The sequence below is a fragment of the Phoca vitulina genome, unplaced genomic scaffold, assembly GCF_004348235.1.
Source record: "Phoca vitulina isolate PV1807 unplaced genomic scaffold, GSC_HSeal_1.0 scaffold20, whole genome shotgun sequence".
Lineage (NCBI taxonomy): Eukaryota > Metazoa > Chordata > Mammalia > Carnivora > Phocidae > Phoca > Phoca vitulina.
This window is the reverse complement of record NW_022589723.1, coordinates 2,529,610-2,554,885: the sequence shown is the minus strand read 5'-3', so window position 1 is coordinate 2,554,885 and position 25,276 is coordinate 2,529,610. Positions and strand designations below refer to the sequence as shown.

At 39.5% G+C, this 25,276-nt stretch overlaps 2 protein-coding genes across 2 annotated transcripts in view; one reads left to right on the top strand and one right to left on the bottom strand.

Moving 5' to 3' along the window:
* Positions 1 to 25,276, bottom strand: part of AVEN (apoptosis and caspase activation inhibitor) — a 177,706-nt gene that overhangs the window by 91,689 nt on the left and 60,741 nt on the right. The window lies entirely within an intron of this gene.
* The window catches only part of CHRM5 (cholinergic receptor muscarinic 5), an 88,961-nt gene continuing 83,719 nt past the window's right edge, over positions 20,035 to 25,276 (top strand). Inside the window, exon 1 of the mRNA XM_032417229.1 lies at positions 20,035 to 21,055. The gene's annotated coding sequence lies outside the window, so the exon portion shown is untranslated. The remainder of the gene's footprint in view (positions 21,056 to 25,276) is intronic.

Here is a 25,276-nt window from a genome sequence, read left to right as displayed (position 1 = left end):
AAAGAAAGAAAGAAAGAAAGAAAGAAAGAAAGAAAGAAAGAAAGAAAAAGAAAGAAAGAAAGAGGAGCCATGCAGACATCCAGGGACAGAACATTCCAGACTGATAGAGGTGGGTGCACAGGCCTTGAGGTGGAAGCAAAATCCATGCATGAACAGCACGGTAGCTGACGTGGTGAGGCAGGTGAAGGGGGTGGGGGTCCAATATGTAAGGAGGAGCCAGATTAATAGAAGGAACCATCAAAGCAACAATTCCCCTACCTACTGACCGCACATTGTAATTACCTGGAGAACTTAAAACAACAACAACAACAAGAAAACAACAACAAAAAAGACTTCTAGGAGCTTTCCCTGAGTTTCTGATCTGAATTTTCATTGGTATGGGTGTGGCTGGTTGTGAGTAGTTTTGAAATCTCCAAAGGTGGTCCTAATGCGCAGAAGAGGTTAGAACCATGGAACTGGAAGAACTCTGGACTCAGGGATGCTACACATAGCTGGGAAATGAAGTGGAGGGGCTCCACTGAAAACAGGAAGATTAAGTAAAGGGTGACAAACTCAAGATCCAGACTCCCAACCCCTCTAGCCTCTTTTTCCATCTAATACCAAGAAACCACAGACCAAAAATACTGGCAGTCAGACGCATATGCATCAGCTGGAGACTGGCACAGGCAAAAAGCAAACAATAAATGCTCCCAGTGTGAGGCAGGGGAAAGCCTAACAGCTGGCGTGCTCCAAGTGCTTTAATTTCTTGGAAACTGAGAGGCACGCCCCAACTAAGGGACAGGAAAAGTAAAAAAAAAAAAAAAAAAAAAAAAATCATGAAAGGTTAAGAGAAAAAGACAAGTAAAACAGAAATATCTGGATGGGTAGATGCATTTGGGGACTGTGAAATTAAGTAATTTAACCATTAAGTATAATCACTTGGACTCCCTTGGAAATAATCATTTGGAACAAAAATGATAGCTATGTTAGGTCTGTGATGGATGGCAAATATTGCAATAATGAGCTTCTACTAGCTAGAAAATTCATGAACAATTCCACCCATTTTAAAAGGTTTTTCATTTTCAAGAATGACAAAAAAATTTTTGCAACTTTATGTGTCAACATACTCAAGTATATACACAATTAGATATTAACATAAGAGATCACATGCTGTTTCTGAACATATCCAGTATGCTTATGAGAGTATCAAATAATGTCTCTTAATTGCATCTATCAGCTGTCTTAGCTGTGCAAACTGATAGAAAGAATCAAGCACTGGGTGGCTCAGTTGGTTAAGCGACTGCCTTCGGCTCAGGTCATGATCCTGGAGTCCCTGGATCGAGTCCCGCATCGGGCTCCCTGCTCAGCAGGGAGTCTGCTTCTCCCTCTGACCCTAACCCCTCTCATGTGCTCTCTCTCATTCTCTCTCTCACAAATAAATAAAATTAAAAAAAAAAAAAAAAGAAAGAATCAAGCACTAACCAATAAGTTATTTTGTAAATTATTATAAAGAAAGTAACAATACTTTTAAGTAACACTTTCCCAACTCTTAATAAATATCTAAAGATATTAAAAATGTAAGGGGAAAAAAAAAAAGCCATCACTGTATTCATGGATACAGTGGTAGGAGTTTGAGACCCCAAGAATGCATCTACAACGAAGTACGGTTTTTGAAGACTGTTTAAATATGACAACTCAACTCCATCCATTTCAACAAATATTTTTGATGTTCTACTATATGCCAAGTCTCCTGCGAGGTGCTGGACCTCAAAGATGAAAGGCTCTGCTTCTGCCCTCAAGGAGCTCAAAAGTTGTAAGGGAGACAAACACCCAAACCAGCCATGACAACCACTGTGAGAACATGCGCCCAAGATAGAGAGACAGCACAAAGGAAGGACTGACCACACTGGGGCATCCGGGAAAGTTTCAGAAAGGAAATGAGGATTAGTGAGTTTTTAAGGAAAAGGGAAAAGTTGATTAGGGGAATAATCAGATAAAACAACTGGTGGAAGGGTAGAGAGCATGGTATGTTTCAAAAACTGTAAGTAGTCTGCTATCATTAAAAGCAGGGTGAACTTGGGACAGAGGAGGCAGGAGACTTTGGCCAAGGCCAGACCTGAAGAAGTCCTGTGTGGCATTCCTGTCTTCAGCCCCAAACCTTCCTGAAGGCCTCCAGGCTGGAGGGAGACAAATACCACTTAGCCTCCTGGGTCCGCTTGCCTCACAGCATTCCATAACAATTTAACAATTAATACTTTGACCATGTCAATCTAATACTTTGCAGCTGTTATTCTCTGAACCAAAAAGTAAATAAAGACTAAGCAAGCCTTCAAAATCCCTTCAATAGTTCCTCTTTCCTCCTCAAAGGGTCTCTCATCTCACTATTCACGAGCCCGCCCTCTCCCAGTCTAGCATACCTATCTCCTTGAAGGCAGGAGCCATTTTGCCCAAATGGCTCCACAGATCTAGGAAACAAACTTCCTTCCCAATCATCTACGTGAATAAACACAAATTCTCAAATAGAAACTCTGCATCCATCTTCTTCAGCATGTTTTCTCTACATAACCTCAATAATTCCATAACTCCTAGGCAGTATCTAACCCACTCTTTCTGAACTCGCCTGCTCATACTGAATGTAACAGTGGACACTTGTTGAGAATTACACTACTGATTTTATGTCTATTGTGTCTCCAGTTTGCAGTGAGCATAACATTGTTCTCTAGGGTTCCAGAAGAACAAAGAGTGGAGATACAAACAAAACAAAACGACCTATAGCATTATTTATATTCTATATCCTCTCCTACTTTCTCTCAGACTCAGACCTATAGACTATTACCCCTTTTTTCTTTCATTTCAATCTCATCTTTTAAAATTCCTTCTCAACCCACCAAGCTCAACTCTCCTCTACTTTAAGAAGGTTTAAATATCCTGCAATCCATGCACACCCTTTCCATGGATTTGCTCCTCCCTCAAACTCTGCCTCTTCTCCAGCAAACTTTTTTTAAAAGATTTGATTTATTTGAGAGAAAGAGAGAGAGAGAGCAGGGGGAAGAGCAGAGGGAGAGGGTGTGCTGTGCACAGGGCCCAACACAGGGCTTGATCCCACAACCCCGAATGAATCACCACCTGAGCCGAAACCAAGAGTCAGATGCTCAACTGACAGAGCCACACCAAGGTGCCCCTCTCCAACAAACTTCTTAAAACAAGCTGCCCTACACTCCCTCCGTTTTCTTCTTGCTCATTCCTCAAACCCCCCCGCTCTAGATTCTGCACTCTTCGCTCCACTAGAACCACCCTCACCACGGTGGCTCTTAAAATGCCAAAACTACTGGCACTTCACAGTTTTCTTCCCTACTCATTGATCACTTCCTCCTTTAAACCTTTGCCTTCTTCCTTTCCACAACAAACTCTCTTCTAGTCTCCACCCTTCCCTGCCCCCAACAACCCCTCTGCACATCACTTAAATACTGACTCCTAGGAGTACCTCTCTGGGCAGGTCTCCTGGAGCAGAACACTCACTACTTCTTTTATTCTCCTACACTTTCTAGGTAACTCTATCAGGTGTTGGTCACATGAGTGCATATCCATCCGCTCCACTAGCCCGAAAGCTCCTCAAAAGCAGGAACCAAGTCTTGTTCCTCTTTGTGCCCCCACCAACCTCCCCTTGCTCTTAGCACAGTGCCCCAAACACACAGTGTTGTCCAACAGATGTTTCTAGAATGAACAATAAATCAGTAACCAAAAGTTATTATAACCAAAAGTTATTATAAATTGTCTGTATTACAAATATATACACATGCAATATTAAGATAATTCTGTGTATATTTCCTACAAATGAAATTTAGTTTACACATTTAACCAAATAATAAAAATTATAGTTTTTATAGTTTGTTATAGTTACCCTTTTTTTTATAGTTTGTTATAGTTACCCTTACAGCATCCAGTTCATCCAGTCTCAAAAGCTATAAAAAAAAAAAAAAAAATTACAAGGTGCTCCTTTAGCTAAAGGAGCCAGGGTGACCTCAAAAGCTAAATCCGCTTCATGCTATATGACAAGCATCTCTAGCCTCCATAATGGTATTAAAGAAAATTTTATTATTTGGTTACTCCCAGATAAGAGGGAAAAGGTACCTACCTACACACCTACCCAGTTAGGGTCACCCCAGAAAAAACCAAGCAAGCAAGGTAGAAAAAATGAAGATGAGGGTTATTTCCTAAGTCCTAGGACCATGTCTGTTAGTAAAATATGACAAATTCAATGAATATAAGATTATGAGAAGAAACTATTTAGAAAAATCATGATAGCACAGGAGGATAGTCTGAGAGTTAGACTTCAGAGTTAAAAAAAAAAAAAAAGATGCATCTTAAAAAAGAAATGCATCTTCACTGAGAAGGATGCTCCTATCCTTCAGAGAAATCACTCTCAATCTATAAAACTGGATAAAACCAATGCCAAACGGTAATTTCCTAAATACCTGCCACACACAATTCACTATTCTTCATTCAAGTAAGCACAGCTCTGGAGCTCAAAAACCCATTCAATTTCAACTGCGAGATCTGTAGATCACCCAGGGTTTATGTGTCTGTAACAAAAGATGTACGTTAGAACCAAACTCTCTCCATCTCACCCAGCTTTTGAAGTAAGAGTCTGTATCAAGGTGGCTAGAGAGATAACCGCAGCTCATGAACGAGGGGGCAGAAAGATTAATATCTTCAGTTGTTTTCCACATCAAAGCAAGAAAAAGTTCAGGTGCCTAGGTGGCTCAGTCGGTTAAGCCTTCACTTGGTTTTGGCTCAGGTCATGATCCCAGGGTCCTGAGATGGAGCCCAGCATCGGGCTCTGCGCTCAGGGAGCAGTCGGCTTGGGATTGTCTCCCTCCCTCTTCTGCTCCTCCCCTCACCCATGCTTGCGCTGGCTTGCTGGCTTGCTCTCTCGCTCTCAAATTAATAAGTAAATAAATAAAATCTTAAAAAAAAAAGTTCACTCTAGGTTTCTGGGAGTACAGGGAGCTGGAAAGAGGCAAAGCACCAAGATGACACAATATACCTTGCAACCTATTTCCTGACCTATTAGAGGAGGACTCCTAAATGTATCCTACGTCCCCTCTCTACAGATGCTTACCTGTAACTGGCAGCCCCTGCAGTACTTGCTGGTTAGAGTGAAATTAGAAATTAAGTCTCATTCACTGCAATTTCAGCGTTCTCTGAGTCAGACTCAATGCATTCAATGGCAAAAAATTACAATGAATTTCTGAAGAGATATGAAATTGCATAAATGATGAAATAGTATTAACTCTTTAAAAAAAAAAAAAAAAGGCTCCAGAACAGCATAAATGGAAAAATGCAGCTTAAACATGCATTAGGTTTTTGTAGAACAATTCAACCTTACCCAATTTTCTGAAATGGTTGAACTAGATGTAGAAATGACACTGTCCCACTGGGGAAAACAGCACAGACAAAAATCTGTCAATCAACCAATAACTACATCTGAGTGCCTAACATGGCACTTTAGGAAGAAAGGTAGACACACGCGTGCGCGCACACGCGCACACACACACACACGAACACCAAGTTTGACATGACCCTTGTCCACATGGAGCTAAAAAAAGGAAAGAAAGCAAAACAAAACAATTCAAGGACACACATCGATTCCCAGTTATTAGTAAACAAGATTCTTCTCCATCTACTTTTAGTCTCACACACTCAACTCTGGAGATGAAGGACACCTGAATTATCAGTGTCAACATTTCTCAGTCATTGGGTTTTCGACTGGACAGTGACTACTTGTCCAAGAATCCAATATAAAATGATATTCTTAATTTTCAGATACCACAGAAGATACTTATTTATCACAGTATTTTTTGAAAAGATTTTATTTATTTGAGAGAGAGCGAGAGAGAGCATGAGCAGGGGGAGGGGTAGAGGTAGAGGGGGAAACAGACTCCCCGCTGAGCAGGGAGCCTGATGCAGGACTTGATCCCAGGACCCCAAGACCACGAACGAGCCAAAGGCAGACCCTCAACCATGCTCAACCGACTGAGCTACCCAGGTGCCCCTACAGTAACTTTTTTTTTTAAACGGCACCTTCAGTCTCGCCTATCAGAAAATCCTATAGGATCTATGCTGATCAGCATTAGAAGTACTCAGTTTATCTTTTTGCTTTGTTAGTTTGCCTTCCTTAGTGACTGAGAGGGACTACTGAAATATACTTTGGCATAGGATTAGTTTGTTGTTTTTTTTTTAATTCTAGATAGCAATCAAATTGTGAGAAGGAAAATGTAAATGAAGGTAACTTTTTGGTTTGAGCATATAATTACATTCTTTGTTAGGTGTCAACGTCTAGTGCGTTGGGGTCCCTGGGTAAGGGTCGCGAAATTACCAGGACACAGGGGATGCAGAGCAAAGGCAGCACTTGCAACTGCATGCTGCTGTTTATTGTTACTGGCATTATATATCTTTTATAATCAGATAAACATTTCAGGTTAACAATGAAATCATTCCATAATCCCGGCAGGACGTTACACAAGATAAAGCAAGAACAAATCAGATCCGGTTCTACTGGAACAGGCACATGCCACGTACGGATCTTACTCTTTGATCAGACTTATCTACAATAGTACTTTATGACCCATTGCCCATGAAGAAACGTTTATAATAGAGAAGCGATAGAATCACAATCATGTGCAAGAATCTCATGATCAGATAACATCCTGTTTTGCCTTTCCATACTCACTAAGGCCATTCCCTCTGGTGGGCACTATGATAAACAATATATAGCCTCAGTTAGGAATGTAAGCAGACAAGAATCTCATTAAATATTTGGTGCCCTATTTGCCCCTAATACTTATCAAATCTGAAGGCATAATCCACAATGTACAATGCTTAAAACCGTGGAGTGCTGCAGAGAATGATAACACCCCAGACCAAAAGGTATCTCAAATAGTTATCTGAGCTAACCTTCTGCCTCGGATGCTAAAGTAGTCGTGAAAAGTGATAGCAACATCATTTTAAAGAGCATCATGAATTCTAGTTTTCTGAGAGTCAAATGAGCAATGAAGCAGGAGTGATAAAAGAAGGATAAGAAATATGAGGGGAGGGAAGAGAATGGAAATTAAAAATAAAAGCACCATTCTATTCAATTACACATATTACTTGTTTTTTCAAAATCAAGCACTAGTAGTTCATCTGTCTCCCAATCAGTAACTATGTTGGCTATTGCTTGGCAATCAAAGAAAGAGGGGTCACCAGCCGCTACTGTTCTAAACATTTAAGGATGTAACGGAACTCACCGTAAGAGAATCTAAGAATGGCAATAAATTACTAAAATAGTAAGAGATGTACTTCATTTATTCAGCATCTTCAAATACGAAGTATTCTCTAAAAATTAAATTTGAGGGGCACTGGCTGGCTCAGTCAGTTAAGCTTCTGCCTTCTGCTCCAATGAGCTTGGGATCCTACGATCGAGCCCCCTGTCAGGCTCCCTGCTCAGCGGGGGGTCTGCTTCTCCCACTCCCCCTGCCCTTCCCCCCTACTTGTACGCACTCACTCTCTCTCAAATAAAATCCTTAAAACAAAAATTAAAATTAAAATTAAATTTGAGATAACTGAAGAATAACCGATCTTTAAATTATCATTTATTGAGTATGCTACATTTAATTTAAAATGCTGTTTTCATATTGGGCACAAGGCAACCTTCTGTGGTGACCCTGATCAGTCATCATCAAGAGGCACTCTGGGGTCCGGATACCTGTGGGGCTGCTTGCCACCACAGTAAGGCGCATTTCCAGTTACCGCTTCCATGTGTGTCTAGTTCCCGGACACTGGTTTGGCACTGTCGCTCCTCGCTGTCCTCACCAGGCTTGCTGGCCCCTACTCTTCCCTGCCCTCTTCGAATTTGCCAACCTTTTCAGGCTCCCTCTCCAGCTCCTGCCATTCCCTCGACTCGAACACCCTTCTCCAACGCCACGCAGTCTCCCCTTTGCCAACACAGCTATCTCACCAAACTTTCTGATCTGTCCGTCTGGTAGCTGAAAATAACTTCTTTCGGTTTCATTTGCATTTCCTGATTATGAGTTGGTTGAGCATCTTCTCACAAGTTTAGGAGCCATTTGCATTTCGTTCTCTGTGAACAGGCTGCTCCTAGCCTTGGCCCATTTTCAATAAGGTTGTTAAAACTCATTATATATACTGACAATTAGTTCTCCGTAATAGGAGTTACAGTCCTCTCCACCAGCCCCCACCCCGTGTGCTTGGTCATTTGTCTTTTGTCTTTGGTTACCGTGTTTGCCAGGTAAAAATTCTTAATTTTATGTAATCAAATTGAACCGTCTCGTCTTTTATGGTTTCTGGGGTTTGTGAAATATTTAGAAAGATCGTCCCCCTTCTGATGTTAGAAAACAATCTGGCGTGATTTGTTCTAATGCTTTTATGGGTTTTTTTTAATTTTACACTAAAATTTTGGCTCACATAGACTCTATTCTGTTACACAGTATGAGGTTTGAATCCCACTTTTTTCCCCAGACTGTGACTCCATGTGTGCTAACATCACGATGAGCAAATCCATCTTTCTCCCAATGATTTGAAGTGCTTCGGAGTTCCTTGCTTATGTCATGATCCCCTGGTGCTTAGGATTTCTGGCATAATGACATTCAGATAAACTAGAGTTAGAGTGATTGAGACTTAAGGCTTTGCTTTACACCTTCTGCAAGGACCGAAATTTACTTTCTCTGTAAGCTCCTCAGGGCCGGCACTGGACTTATGTGACTAGCCAACAATAAGTGCTTAATGAATGTTCTCTGAATGCATACTAACCCACATTGTTAAAGATCAAGCATAGATTGAAGTTCTCTTAGTGTTTAGAGAAGAGCTGCATCACTGTTGATTAACTCTGTGTATGTCCTAACAGTTTTGCCAAACTTCCCCGTTCACCCTAGCCCTTTCTTCTTCAACAAAAGTCCTTCAGTCTAGTCATTATCTAGCAACCTCACAAGAGTCAATGAACACTTAATCACAATTCAACTAGTTACATTACAACCAGTATGGAAAATGATTTGGCAGTTTCTTAGAAAACTGAACATAAATCTACCTGATGACCCAGCATTTCTATTCCTAGGTATTTACCCAAGAGAAATGAAAACAAGTGACCACAAAAAGACTTGCACATAAGTGTTCATAGAAGTTTTTTCCATAATGGCCCCAAATTATAACTAAACTAGTATCTGTGGACTGGAGAACCGAAGAACAAATTGTGCTATATTCGTATGATGAAAAAAACTCATCAGCAATAAAAAGGAATAGGCTACATGCAACAACATGGGTAAATCTCAAAATCATTACATCGTGCGGAAAAAGTCAGACGTTAAGAGAATACACACCACATAATCCTACTTGTAGGCCTTTCAAGAACAGGCAAACTAATCATGGTGACAGAAATCAAGCCATGGTTCCCTGAGGTGGGGGGAAAAGAGGAGAAAAGACCTTTCTGGAGCCATGGGAATGTTTTATAGCTGCTATCTTCAAGGTGCTGGCCCTCCACCATCAGCATCTGGGCATTGTTACAAACATAAATTCTCAAGTTCCAGTTCCAGACCTACAGAATCTGAAACTCTGGGGGTGGGCACAGCTTCCTACACTCAGCAAGCCAGCCTGGTGTTCCTGAAGCATGCTCAGAGGTTGAGCACCACTATTCTATTTGTTTGGGGTGGTGACAACACAGGTGCATACAATGGTCAAGGCTCATCAACATGTTCGCTCAGGATCGGAGCATTTTATAAGTAGATTATAGCTCAATTTTTTAAAATTCAGATATAATTCTTTCAATATTATCCTTAACTCCCCCAAAATAATAATAAAATAGATTAATAAATATTATCCTTTTTTAAAAAGATTTTATTTATTTATTTGACACACAGAGAGAGACAGCGAGAGAGGGAACACAAGCAGGGGGAGTGGGAGAGGGAGAAGCAGGCTTCCTGCTGAGCAGGGAGCCCGATGCAGGGCTCGATCCCAGGACCCTGGGATCATGACCTGAGCCGAAGGCAGACACTTAATACTGAGCCACCCAGGCACCCCAACAAATATTATCCTTAACCCAAATGCCTCTCCTCCTCCTGTTTTCCCAACCTTGATAAATGGCAATAATCCACCTAGGAGCTTGAACAGGAAAGCTCCCTCTTCCACTCCTTTGCTCCATGCAGTCAATCCCCTCCTTGTCCGACTCAGTCTCTACACTGCCAGAGCTATTTCTCTATATCAGCTCGATGTCTTCTCACTGCTTCTATCTATCTCAAGCATAAAGTCTACACTCCCTAGCAGGGCACCAAAAACCTTGGCAACCTGGTCTCAGCCCAACGCATCCAATCTGATCTCAAGCCCCTTGGACCTTACACTGCCCCAACATCGGCAGAGTCAGGATATTGTGAACATGCCAAGTGTGTTCTTGCCTCCAAGCCTTTGTTCAAGCTGCTTCTGATCTCTCAGATGCCATCTCTTCCACCTTCCCTGCCCGGTGTCATCCTAGCTACCCACTCAAATCCAGCTGCAATATCACCTCTTTTGTAAAAGTTCCCTGTCATCACACCCAGGCAGAAATAATTGCTCCCTTCTCTGTGCTTACATTTTTCCTACTTCGGAGAATATCTATCTACCTGTGCCTCTCTTTTTTTCACGCGTGATTCATAATTCTCTTCATTTTTAGGTAATCTCTTCATATCACTCCCCACTTACGGCCTTTTATTAGGTCCTTATGACCTACCAGATGAGGTTCAAATTCCTTAGCAGGAAATCCAGTACAAGCCTATCTTCAGGCCCCTGGAGAGTCCTGTTGAATTAGGTACCCTTAGGGAAGTCCTTTAACCCTTCAGAGCCTCAATTTCCTAATTATAAAATGAGAGACCTTGGTCAGATATAGAGGTTTCCTTTAGCAATAAAATATTCACAGACAAAAGCAGAATCCCAGACACCGAACAAATACATGGACTTTTTCAACATGACCAGAGGGGAGAGTGACTTCTGATATTCAATTATAAGGATAAACAAAATCAATCAATAGATGGAATCATCTATGTCACGACAGTGAACATGACGTTGAATTTTCAAATTCTGAAAACAGCAGCTCATAATGGAACTGCTGACACAACCTCCACCGTAGTAGCAAATGCACAACCATAATCAGGTTGTTATGGCAACTAGAACACTTGGGTTAAAAAGAGGAAGAGAGAGTCTGTGTGTGCGTGGCAGATTTTTCTTAACACTCCCATTAGAAATATTTTTAATGTTTTACATATGATCTCAAACTATATTCTTCACTTAGCACACAACAAGCCTCTTGTTAATGTTTTGGGATAAATAAGAAAAATAAAATGAGCTTTGTAAAATTGGCTCGGGGGGAGAGGGGAGGTCAAAGAGCATCTAGCCAATGTCTACCCCCAACTCAGCTTAACATACCTCCTCTAAGAAAGCCACCCTGATCTCTCCCAGTGAAATTAGCTATTTCCTCCCACGTGGAAGCCCCATTTTACCTCTTCTTCTAGAACAGCTTTAATACCTATCACACTAAGGGCAACATTGTTCATTTATATGCTTGTCTCCCTCACTCCATGTCAGCTGCTTGGGAACAGAGTTTACCTTAGTTACCTTTATACATCCAGTGCCTAGAACAATGCAGGTATTTTAGGTGTTAAACTGTTCAACTGAGGACTAAGAGTCAACCCTATGAAATTATAAATATGAAGTCTTTCTGCAGGAACAATATAATTATTTTTTGCCTTATCAAATGTATTTCTTGTAAAACACAGTTCGTTTTTATTATTCAGAAGAATTTCTCCTAGGATAGAAATTGAGAATTCAATGGCATGTGTCATGGAAAGAACCAGAGGCTGGGATTCAGATTCCAGGGGTTCTACTCTTCAACATACCTCTTGTTAACCAGTCACAACATCTGCAACCTCTCCGATGCTCAGCACTCTCACCTAGAGAACGAGGTGCCGGGACCATTTAAGAGCCCCTCCTGCCTATGAACCAGTGTAACCAATACATTTTTTAAAGCTTTAAAGGGATTTGAACACGTCAAAACCCATTCATGGGAGGTTTTAAGGAAAGGGTTCTCAAGCAGGTTTGGGGAAGAGGCTGAGGAGTACATGATATTCATTCCTAGAGTGGCTTTTTCCAACCACACTACACACAGGGAGGTTAATTTATCAGTTTCTTTCCTACCTCCCTGGAATACCTACAAGGAGAGAATTTATTTTTTAAGATTTTATTTATTTATTTGTCAGAGAGAGAGAGAGCACAAGCAGGGGAGTGGCAGGCAGAGGGAGAATCAGGCTCCCTGCTGAGCAAGGAGCCCGACATGGGGTTCTATCCCAGGACCCCAAGATCATGACCCGAGCCAAAGGCAGACGCTTAACCGACTGAGCCACCCACACATACCAAGAATTTATGATGAGTATGTGCTGCATGTAAATAGCACAGACAAAAAAATTATAATAATAAACAACAAAGTGAGGTTAAAAACCATCATGTGAAATGCAGAAAAAGATCTCTTTACAAAGATAACACTTAAGAGTATATGTGCTATGGTGAGCGCTGTAAATTGTCTAAGACTGATGAATCACAGGCCTGTACCCCTGAAACAATACATTATATGTTAATTTAAAAAAAGAGTATTTTGATTTTCACATATAAAGACTATATTCTTTCACATGCCTCAAGTTTTTGAGAGGGTAAGAATTACCAGATCCACAGCTCATCCTATTCAATATCCTCTCTCTTGATCTTCCCTTTCCCGGAGCTGCTCCTCATCTGGCTTCCCCAATTTCAGCAAATGGCATCTCCATCCACTTACTCAACCAGACTACTCAACCTCCTACTCAAACCAGACTTTTGAAAGTCATTTTCAACCCTTCACTCTCCATCATACCCAGACACCCAATTCATCGGCAAGTTCTATCTTTTACACCTCCAAAATATTCCTCTCATTCTGTCCACTTCTCTCCTTTACTACTGTTACTACCTTAATCTAAGGCTAGGGACTGAATATTTGTGTGCCACCAAAATTCTTATGTTGACTCTCTAACCCCCAGAGTGTGTGATGACATTAGGAGGTAAGGCCTGGGGTGGGGAGTGGTAATTAGGTTTGGTTGAGGTTAGAGCAGTGGAGCCCCCAGAAGAAACATGAGCATCCTCTCTCTGCTATGTGAGGACACAGCAAGAAGGCCGCTGTCTGTAAGCCAGGAAGAGAGCCCTCACCAGAACCTGACCATGCGGGCACCCTGATCTCAGACTTCCCAGCCTCCGGGACTAGGAGGAACAAAGGCCTATTGATTAAGCCACACAGTCTATGGTATTTTGGTAGAGCAGCCAGAGCTAAGATAAGAACCATCACATTTTGCCCATTACAACAATCTCCTTACTGCTCTACGTATTTCTTAATTTCTTACCATGCCACACAGGACTCAAGAGAGATCTTTAAAAACATAGCAAATCAGGGCATGCCCCTGCTTTTTAAAACCTTTAACTTTTCCCTTATTTTTCTGCATGTCATCACACAGTTACGATTGAGATTATTTGCACTTATTCATGCCCACACTAGAATGCATCTACCATTTCTTACTCATAGAGCTCTACCCTAGAATTTATCCCAAGAAGCTTTTATATATTACTACCCAATCCTGGGGCCCTTCTTTTACCTCTGTCTTTCAAATAATTTACAAAAACATTAAATGAAAACTGCCTCAACTCCTGGAGTATGCCCAAAGTTCCTCCATCCTAAGAACTGATGTCTTTTCCTATAGTTGTCTTGCTGGCTCAAACAAATAACCTGCTCACATAAAGGTCCCCAAGATTATTTATATGTTCAGCTATTTATTAAGACTTTTAAACTAGAATTTAAGGTATAAACTTTGTCAAAATATATTTTTAAATCTAAAATATAACTCCCACTTGTTTCTAGTCATCCATATAGTTACTTATTTCTAAAACCAAGCTACCTTTTCTTCAGTAATTGTTCACCTAAGTACCCAAGTATTCCACACTTTTTAAAAAATAGATCTGCCATCCGGAAGGTCACTAATCTATCATGTTCAGAATTCCCTCTGGAGGGGCGCCCGGGTGGCTCAGTCATTGGGCATCTGCCTTCGGGTCAGGTCGTGATCCCAGGGTCCTAGGATCAAGCCCCACATCGGGCTCCCTGCTCAGCGGAAAGCCTGCTTCTCCCTCTCCCACTCCTCCTGCTTGTGTTCCTTCTCTCGCTGTGTCTCTCTCTCTCAAATACATAAATAAAATCTTTAAAAAAAAAAAAAAAAGAATTCCCTCTGGAACTTTCCTTACAGATAAAAGGCTAACAAATTGCCAGGCTTTTATTTTGTTTAATGCTTCTCCAATTTCACCCTTAACCTTTAAAAACTCACAATTGCTATTTAGTTCAAACTACCCACATAAAAATTCTTATGAAATAGTGTAACCATGAAGCGGATAATGACTGAATCAAAATTTGGGTCTTCCTGATATGGAACACAGAGCACTAAAGAAAGAACTACCCCAAACAGTTACAGTGTTTTGTATGAAAAAGAAAAATAGCACTAAACTTATTGTGTAAAAGGGGTGGTTGGACTACATTATTTCTGAAGTCCCTTCCAGTGCTAAAATTAAATTAAGTTCCAAAATAATAATAGTGACCACTGTTGACCCTTTCCAACCACACCACACACAGGGCACTTGCCGTCAAAGTCCCAGGCACTGTGCTAGGAGCTTTTCACGGATCATGCACAGTACATCTAGAAGCATGTTACCATGAGACACTTCTCTACTTCAACTCCCTGAAATACGAGGGACACAAATGGGACACAGACCCTTCCTAAAAAATGTCTCTGGTATAAAGGAAAATGGATACGGAAGGCTCTAAGTTCTGGGGCTTTGTTTTGTTGCCTGGGATTGGGAGAAGCTGACTCCTGTACAACATTGTTCCCTAAAGATCAGATTCCTAGAGCTGCTGAGAAGGATATCAGAAAACAAAAATCAGAACCCACCCAACTAGTCCTGCCGGCCCAGGGAACGGCTCCTTGCCAGACTGATGAAGACACACCGTCAGGGTTCATCCAGAAAGCGGGAATGCTCTCCGTAGAGATTAAGAGTTCAAGAGCATTAGTAGCACTCTGACAGACCTGGAAATCTGAAGGGCCCTGGTAAGAGGGATCTAAAAGTACAGGATGAGGCCATGTGGCCACACTTCTGTGTCCCCACTAGACTGCAGGGTTCTCAGGGGCGGGATCTTACCTTTTTTTTTTAATCTACCCTCAGGGCATAGTATAGTCTAGGACCCAGAACATAAGAAGCACTTCATAAATATTTACTACCAGTAACTCATCACCCCGGGGACATATTTATTCCACTTACTGGGGTGTACCTACACAGTCAGGGCTTTCTAAAGTGAGGTCTGGAGACCTCTAGTGGTTGTCTACAGCTCACCAGGAGAAGTCAAAATCTGAAGGGCGGCGTGAAAAGGGCCAACCAAACACCAGGACACAGGTTAAGTCCTGAGGCGAGTGAGACGAGGGAGTGAGTGCTATGATGGAGCAATGAACTAAAGAAGTTTAAAAATGAGACATTTTTAAAAGTACAAATAAGATAAAAATGAAATCGGTCTATCTATCTGAAGAAAGCAATGGTTTCCTAATAATCAATTTTATCCTAGAGTACCAGTAAATCTGGTTTGTATCCCCTCAGCATCAAATGAAGTTTTTAATTTTTTTAGCTAAATATAAATGACTAGTATTCTAAAGCATATTGTTATTTAGGGACTATAAGAGAATAAATTGAACCACTTCGGAGAGAAAAAAAACCCACCCCTTTATAAATTCTTAGCATGAAAGAGAAGAAGAAAGCATTCATTCTATACTACACGCAGTATCTTTTTCTCAAAGATAGTCAACTCTTAGGGTCATCCGCCAGTCATCTGGTATCTCTGAAACTGCAGATCTCATTTTGGTAGAATGTTGGTGATGCCAGGGAGCCAGCACTCTTTCGAACTTCTCCTGGGAGTCTCACACTGAAAGGGAAAATCTCCATCATCTTTTTTCTCAGTAAGCAATCGCTCTGGATTCTGGGCTCTGGAACCACCTTCCCTGGATTCATATCACAGGTCAATGTTTTACTAATTAAGTCAGCTCAAGTTACTTAAGCTCTTCACATCTGTTTCCTCCTTTGTAAAACAGAAGTAACAGTCTGCATCGAAGCTGTGGAAGTAGATGCGCTGTACATTCCAAGAACCTAGTAGTGTCATGTACCTAGCAAGGAATCAGGAAGTATTTGTTAGATATCACAATTAAAGGGCTAAAAGGATCTAGAATGACCCATGTGAACCAACAAGGATTCGATGTCTTTAACAAAGGCAACAAGAAAATATATTTTAGAAAGAGCTTGTATGATTCTATAATACTCTCTTAAAGTAAAACTTTTTTTCTTGTATTATTAACTGAAAATAATCACACTCCATTGAGATTATGAATATTTAAACTGCCCTAAAGATAGGTAGTTACTACTAAAGAAGAAGTCTTTAACCACAAATCCTACTCACTTAAGAACTGGAGAACATAAAGAGGGAACTATTTTCTATTTTTCTTTATAAAAGCTGTTACAATTTTGCAAACTCTCAAAGACAACTGTGAGCATACTTCTGGGTGTGGACAAAATGTTCGTGCAAGGATGAACTTTGGGGGGGAAATTATCATTAATCTTATTATACATAAAGTACTTGAAAAATCTATGCAGCCTACGAAACTTCTAAGTTGTCTGGTCAACTTTATAATGGAAACAGGAGTTTAGATCAAATAGGAGAATAAAGACAGGTACAAAAATGGGAGATGGGAGTTGAGACACCTGAACAAAAGAAAACTGCTTTATTATATGCATCAGAGAGAATATAAAGTTCATTTCCCTGAGACACTCACTCCTTTCCCTCATATGGGAAGGGAGGGCGGGGAAGGATAAGCCATCTGCCTAACCAGCTACTTGACCAATTAGATCTCTGAATATTATTCTTCACAGGGATGACTCCATGCTTTTGGAGAAAAATGATTCACACAATGGCTCAAGTGCACCTATTCTTTTGGGTTGGAACTTTACAGGGTCACTGCTTGAGTTGATGTCTTTCTATTATTTCAGTTTATAGTTAGTGCTGGGAGATAATGATTTGAAATAAAGTGAGGGCTTATACCCCAAACACACATATAATCTCTCACTCTAGTTCCCTCTATAGCCACTCTGTCACCAACTATACAATGTTCTATAGTAGAAACTGCACATTTGCAAAATGCCCACCTAATGCTGATGTTGCATTACAAATGATGGAGGGGAAAAATTACAGAGATAACTTAGAAAGGAAAAAAGAAGCCTTTTTCCCTTCAGTTTATCTGTATGTAATGGTCATAGTCAAGAACTCTTTACCAAATTTTCAATAAAGCACTTATGTAGGTAATAAAACACATATAACCTTGTTCAGCAAGATTTAAGAAAGGACAGGCTTTTAAAGGGATAGTTTCAGGGACGCCTGGGGGGCTCAGTCAGTTAAAGCGTCTGCCTTCAGCTGAGGTCATGATCCGGGGTCCTGGGATCGAGCCCCGCATCAGGCTCTCCCGCTCAATGGAGAGCCTGCTTCTCCCTCTGCCCCTCACCCCGCTTACTGCGCTCGCTCTAATAAATCTTTTAAAAAATAAAAATAAAGGGATAATTTGAGAACATAAGAAAGTGCTACACACAGCTACCAAACAATCATGTGATAACGTGACATACAGCAGGAGACCGAGCCAGGAGTGTACCTTCTACAAACACCTTTGGAGAGCAGTATTCTAAAACCCTCCATAAAACTGCGAGCATGGTCCTCAGCAGTGCCTTTGAACCTAAGTATAATTTCCAGCTACACCTTTTCAATGGCTCCCCATATTCCACCTTCCCCGTTCGCACTCATCTAGCCAACTTAAAAGATGGAGAAAGAAAAAAGGGGGTGGGATCAGAGAGAAACAGAGACTCTGGATGAGAATCAATTTCTGTGGGGGACAGTGGAACACACAGTTATTTCAGGACCTCATATTACTACATCCCTGGAAAAGTCAAGTAGACAGCCAAATGCTCTGCTTTTTCGGGAAGGAGCTGAGAGTTCCAATCATATAGGAAGATAAAAATTCAGAGGAAAGGAAAAACCTGATATTAATGGAAAAATTATAAAATAATTTCTATAATTACATGTAATTATATAATACTGCAGTCATTGGCCCCATTTGATTTTTACTTCTCTTTCGATCTTCACAGACCGCTAAGTCACATTCACATGTTGAAACATGGCTTAGTAATCAATGGTTTGAAACTTGGAGTATTTATTATAACAATGCTCTATTGTGTTTGAGAAGGTAAATAAGCAAGATGGCCTTTTTCAGCAATAAAGTAGAACGGACCCTGGAATGTACTTGAATTTGCCCAGCCCAAAAGGTAGCCTCAATAGCTTGGGGACAGAATTTTGAACTACATACCCTAGGGCAAGTCATGAAAAACTTGCACAGAGCAATGAACCTAGCCAATCGTAACCACATAAACTTATATTCCTTTTCAGTTATCATTATCATGTATAATGTTAAGTGGGAAAAAGCTCAAGAAAATATTCTAGAGATATGTTCTCTTACATAGATATTCATATTATAAGTCTGTATAGAAGACTACTCTAAACTAAATTTTACTTCACCATATGTGATCATCTAAGTTAGTGTTTGAAATTCTAATGCCTAATAACTAAATGTAATATATGGATCTATATGAATCTATTTGTCTAGATTCTAATTCAAAAAAACCTAGGTCAAGAGACAGTTTCTGAGGCATGAGAAATCTGAAACAGGCTGGATACCATAGGACCCCAAAGAATTACTAACAACGCCCAAATTAACTACTGTTTATTATAATTATTGTTAGGTGTGATAATGGCACAGTGGCCATGGGAGAAGGTGTCCATATGTGCTAACGTATGCAGGGGTGGAATGAGATTTGCTCTAAAATATCTCAGCTAAGAAAAAAAAGAAAGTTGGGGCGCCTGGGTGGCTCAGTCCTTAAGCGTCTGCCTTCGGCTCAGGTCCTGATCCCGGGGTCCTGGGATCGAGCCCCACATCGGGCTCCCTGCTCGGCGGGAAGCCTGCTTCTCCCTCTCCCACTCCCCCTGCTTGTGTTCCCTCTCTCTCTCTCTCTGTCAAATAAATAAAATCTTTAAAAAAAAAAAAAGAAAAAGAAAAAAGTTAAATGAAGCAAATGCGGCAAGTGTCTTGGTAATTATTTTTTTTTTTTTAAGATTTTATTTATTTATTTGAGAGAGAGAGAATGAGAGAGACAGCACATGAGAGGGGGGAGGGTCAGAGGGAGAAGCAGACTCCCTGCCGAGCAGGGAGCCCGATGCGGGACCCGATCCAGGCACTCCAGGATCATGACCTGAGCCGAAGGCAGTCACTTAACCAACTGAGCCACCCAGGCGCCCTGTCTTGGTAATTATTGAATCTGGGTAACAGGTTTGTGGAAGTTCATGCGTTATTTTTTCATAGTTTTGTATAAGTTTGAAGCTTTTCATAATTTTTAAAAACCTTTAAAAAGCATTTATTGTCCAGAAATACCCCTAAAAGGGCTCTGTGAAAAGACAGGAAAAGGAAAAAAATCTTGCATTACTTAAGAAATGAAGTAAAAAAATTATAAAATTGACATTTTTAGATCTTTTATACAGCTACTCAAAATTCCATCTAATATTTTTAAATAAAGACCCTGCTAAAATTTTATACCAAATGATGACTCATAATGTTCTCTTCCAAAGCAACAAAATGCATGTGCCCAAAAGACATTTAAAAACAGGTGTGCCTTTCACAAAAAGCAGCCTTTTCCCTGCTATAAATTTTTAAAAACTCACAATATATTTTTCTATCTTGAAGGCTTTTTAAAAATTATTTTCCTTCTTTAGAGAAAACTAGGAGAAACCACCTCAGCAGAATTTCTGCAAATAATGCAAAGGTAAAATACAGTGTGCTTTCTCCCAGCCAAAAGGACAAACAGGGGGAAAAAAAAAAAAATGAACATTTTCAAGAGCATTTTGGAACCTTATTCTAGCTTCCTCTTTGCTCAGCCCTTCTTCTCTTCCCCCAAAATCATCACCTGTCTGTCAAAACAACTCTTGCCCCTTCTACCTGATCACATTCCAAAGCTGCAGCTTTTCCTGGATTCACTTCGCAATCGCAAGCTGCACAGAGAGCACCTATTAGACTGAATATGATCATCTGCTCCTTCCTTTTTCCCTTTCAGGGCATACTGCTGTCCATCAGGAGAAGTAATTAATGGGTTTATTATATATGAAAGCATCATCCCATCAGTTTGCTGTCTGGTTTGAATAGCTCATATCAGCTCTTCATTCATGCCAAGTATGCTCCCTGTCCGGAGAGATGATAAAGCCGCACCTCCTTTGGATTCTTCCCTCACTATTCACAACCCAGTGTACCAGAACTATGTGTTGCAGAGGCACAAGGAAGACAGAAGAAACCCCCTCGTCCTCTACAAAAAGGAAGCCAAAGGACTGAAAAGTTGGTAAAGGCAGGCACAAGAGAGTGCAAGAGAAGATCTGGGCTTCGGGTCAGAATAATTTTTTAAAGCAACTTGATTTGGGGGCATGTGTCATTCTGAAATATGGACAGCAGAACTTTTCCGGAAGGTAAAACCATCTATGCAAAGGGCCCGGATTCCTCACTGCTGAAACATTCAATGAATTTTTAATAAGTTCTGAACACTCAAGTTGTCTGTGGTCAGATCAACTGCTGTTATTGGATAAAGAAAGGCAAAATTCACCCTCCAGCTCTACAATCCTATCCAAATGGAATCTTCGTCTATTGCGTGCTGTCTTAACTAATGCTACAGGATTACCAGGAACACAGATAGAGAGACGCTGCAAGAAATCCAACACAGTGGTGAACGAACACCCGCAAGGGAAGTAGAGAAGGCATTTCAGGTACCGGAGCTTACTGTTTCCAGCCAGAATTAGATTACTGAGCTTCAGACACCCCACTGCCAGGTAAGATTTAATTTTATAACATTCTCTATATCCCGACTACTGAAACTAAGCCTGCTGATGCTGTGAATGAGCCAGTAGATTTGAATTTCATGTGATCCTCCCTTTAAGCTTTATGCAGATTTATGCCTTCTGAGGTAAACACTTCTTTTTACTTATGCTGCATAAACTACTCATCCATAACTAGATAAAAACAGCCCCAGAGTCTCATTCGTTTTTCACTGGCTATGTCCCATCTTTGTCTTCATTTTTAAAATCCCAATTTTGTTTTCTTTAATAGCTTGGAAAAAACAAAATGCGTGAAGAGAGCTCTGAACCGGGCACAAGAACCATTCACACATGTTATATACCAAACATTCAGATGTGATTTGTTTCCCCGGGGCCCCTGGTAAAACAAAGAATTAATGCATTTTTAATATTTCCATTAATGCCAGAGAATAAAGCTCAATAACTGATTTTTATCATTACAAAACAAGAAAAGTGGTGATGTCACTCTCATTCACACTAAAGAAAAACAATCTCTGGCAAACTAAGGTATAGCACCCCAGTAGAATGGGATTAATTTACCCTCACAGTACTGGGCATATTGTTGTAACAGACTAAATAAGGACATTTTTCTGATTTAACAACAGAACAAAAAGATGTCTGGTATCTTAATACCTCAAAAGCTTTAACTCAGATCAATGGTCCAAAGAGCAAAATGTAAAGAACTACTGGGGCCAAAGAATTTTAAAGGGTACAAGTGCCTTTTAGAAATTCCCTAGAAATCACTCCATAATGAGACATCAAGAGAGACTGTCTTATATATGGGAAAAAAAAAAAAAAAAAACAGAAAAGATAGAACTTTAATTTACCCTACATAGATTTTTAGCCAAAATTCAACTATATTAGTTTGCATATAAATTCAATAGGAAAAGTTAAAAGCTTAATCTTTTCACAAAGAAGCCCTAAAATAAATAATACATTTCTAATATCTTAGAAGACAAGAGATAAAGGAAACAATAAAAGCAAATCACACTTAATAGAGATGATCTGCTAATACAAGGAAAGTTATCAGAAGTAATTATTCAGTACCTGTCTAAAAAAACAATCAAGTTTGACATTCTTCTCTTCCATTTCACTAAATCCTTTCCTTTTTTCAAAGCCTAACAGAGTTAATTACATGATCCCTTCACTCTTTTCAAAACAGTCCATAAAGAACCTTAAGTATCATCTTTTGCATCTGAATTCATTACAGAAATTTACTTATCATTTTCCAGTACCAAAGGAAAGCAGCAACTTACATACAAGCAGTGATGGCATAATGTACCAATTTGTTTCAGAGAAAAATCTTTATTTCAAAATTTCAAAATACTTCCTTTGTATACCAGCCCTAACTAACAAGTATTGTTTTTTACCTACATCTGGACTTACCTGAACCCTTAAGGATTCTTTTCATCTTTTTTCTCCTTATTATGATATCATATATTTGATAAACTGACATGCTTTGAAAATAGGCCTATATTTATAAGTGAAAAATACCACTATTTCAACTCAATAACTAAGGAGTCTTTTTAATTAACTTGGGCAAAAAATGAAATTCACAATAGTATGCTCAAACAATTTGCTTCCAATAAATAGAACTGAAGGGGACATAAAATTATACTCATGAAGTCTTCTGGATTTTATTTACTCACTGGAATGTACACCAGTTTGGGGACTCTGCTTCTTTGACTTCCAATGACAATGATAGACAAACAGATACTATCCTCCTCCCAAGGCCTTTGTCAGCATCAGTCCCCATTTCTTTTCTTTTTCTTTCCTATCCAAATCAAGGTTTTTTTCTCTATAATAATGCATTCTGAATAATAACTACTGAGGTTTAAATAACACTTTCAAAAAAAAAATTCTACAGCAATTTGGAATAACCTACATTTTCCTCTTCATTTTAGTGAAAAAAGTGAAGGAAAAAACATTAACTACTTTTTAACACATCATTTGCTAATGATGCGTTAAAATGCTGAAAAGTGCTTCAAAGTCAGCATCTCATGAGTACAAATGGATAAGAATTTTATGGTTATACCTGAATATTTGGTTTATTTATGGGAGTTTTCCCTTTGTGTTGATAGATTTAACAATGAAAGAGATTTTGAACATTCTTGGGAAGTATTCAGTGATTGCCTAATTGTTTCTGTAATTTAGAATGTATTTCATGCCCACATATTAAAGTATTATATTATAAAAGTAACATAATTGTGTAATATTGGATTCTGTCATAGAAATGGAGCAAATATTTAAGCTACCATATCCTTACAATGACATCTATTACTATATCCATAGATTTTGCTCACTTCAAATCATCTAAAAGTTATAAACTTTTGGCTTAAACCATGAGAAAATAAAAGTAGTTATACAGGTCAAAATAAAGTATATCCATGTAGTGTCTTTGTTGACCTTGTTTCAACCAGCATGTCATCTTTGTCTGAAATAACAAGCAACATAATTTTGCATATGAAATTAGAAATATAACTAAGATTCATTTTTAAGTGTTAATTTGAAGGGACTGGCAGTACATAATATTTTTAACTCACCTAAAAAAGTACTGATACCTGCATTACTATAACTCTCAAATTTTGACTTAGAATTTTTCAAAGAATTTCTCTCATTCCAGTATAATGGTAAAGTTTTTCAAGCTTAAGTCAAAAGGCTTTTTCAACTAGCCAGTATATTTGTTCCTCATCATGGTTAATTTCCTTTATGAAATGATCAAATTTGAAGGATGATGGTTCATCATGGAGATTCATCTCCTCTCCAGCTTCTTCCTGCTGAGAGAGAATAGTTTTCGGTTTGTGACATCACAGTCTGTAGCTGGGGAAGTGGCTGTGATACCAACCAGATGATTATATCCTTTCAGTGTGAACCAGCTACAAAAGAGACATGAGCACTGTCATTTCAAGTCATGTCACAGAGACACTAAAAAGACGCACGACAGGAACCGAATTAGAGAAGGATGCTTTCATTGCATTTGTCACTTTTACAGCACCAACTATTAAAGATAAAAGTGCCATTTCACAGCTTACTTCATTAATAATTTAAAAGGGGGAGTAAACATCATGTTAATAAAACTCACAGATGATAAAATAGAAGGAAGGAAAGTACCAGTAAGCAACCAGACAGTAATGGAAAAGGAACTTAGAGAAGAATCTATGCAAAATTTCACCCTGGCCCCCAGAGAAATACTGCTACTCCTCTCAAAATGGGTATGAAGTGCTCCAAATTAGAAAGGGACTCTCAACTTATACAGTGACCCCATGACATAAATTAATTAGTGTATAGCATACAAACTAGTATAACATGGGGGCAGGGAGGGGTTGGTGCACATTCTTTAAGAAAAACAACTCATAAAATAAAAGGAATATCTCTTTAATAAGCAGAATTATGGTGTTCTATCAAAGTCTTCAAAAATTTGCAAAAATAAAAATAAGTTGGGACTTAGGGCCCAACAAACACGACAGTACGAGAGCTCCTCTTGCCAACACACATACATAGATGGACCATCTCTCCTCTACCTCTTAGGCAGCTCTAGCTGCAAAGGACAAAGCAAAACCACCAATCCTTCTGCATTGAACACATGTGTAGTTTATCCCTTGATGAGGTGCAAGAGCCCCATTGCAAAATAGCAGTCATTTGTGTCTTAGCCTCCTAGATTCAGAGCCTATATAAAGATATTTTTTAAATAATAACTCCATGAATAACTAGAAGCCAAACTGACATTTGTTATCTACAGCTACAGTCTGCTTCAAACAATGGTGTATTAGAGAATTATTAAAGCATTTAACCAGTCCTATGTAGTGGGTAATGACTACCAGCTGATTGTCAACAATTGTTTGAAGATCCTGCCATCCTCCATGTCTCACATGGCATTGGAGCCATTAGTAAAATAACTCAAGAATCCAGATCAGTCAGAAAACATTACCACTTTTATAGACCTAAGGCTTGAGGTTACACTGTTGTCATCAGAATACAAATGCCTTCCTATTTACTGCTTATCACTATATGCATGTTGCATTGAATCATGTGCTCTTTGAGTAGCAAAAGTCAGTTCCCAGTTCAATTATCCCAATAAAAATGTTTAGCTGTTTATAGAATTTTCTTGCTACAATCGCCTAAATATGCTGGTTGGTATATAATCGAAATCTATCAGGCTTAGTACATGACATGGTTCTACTCTAATCCTTCATCAAC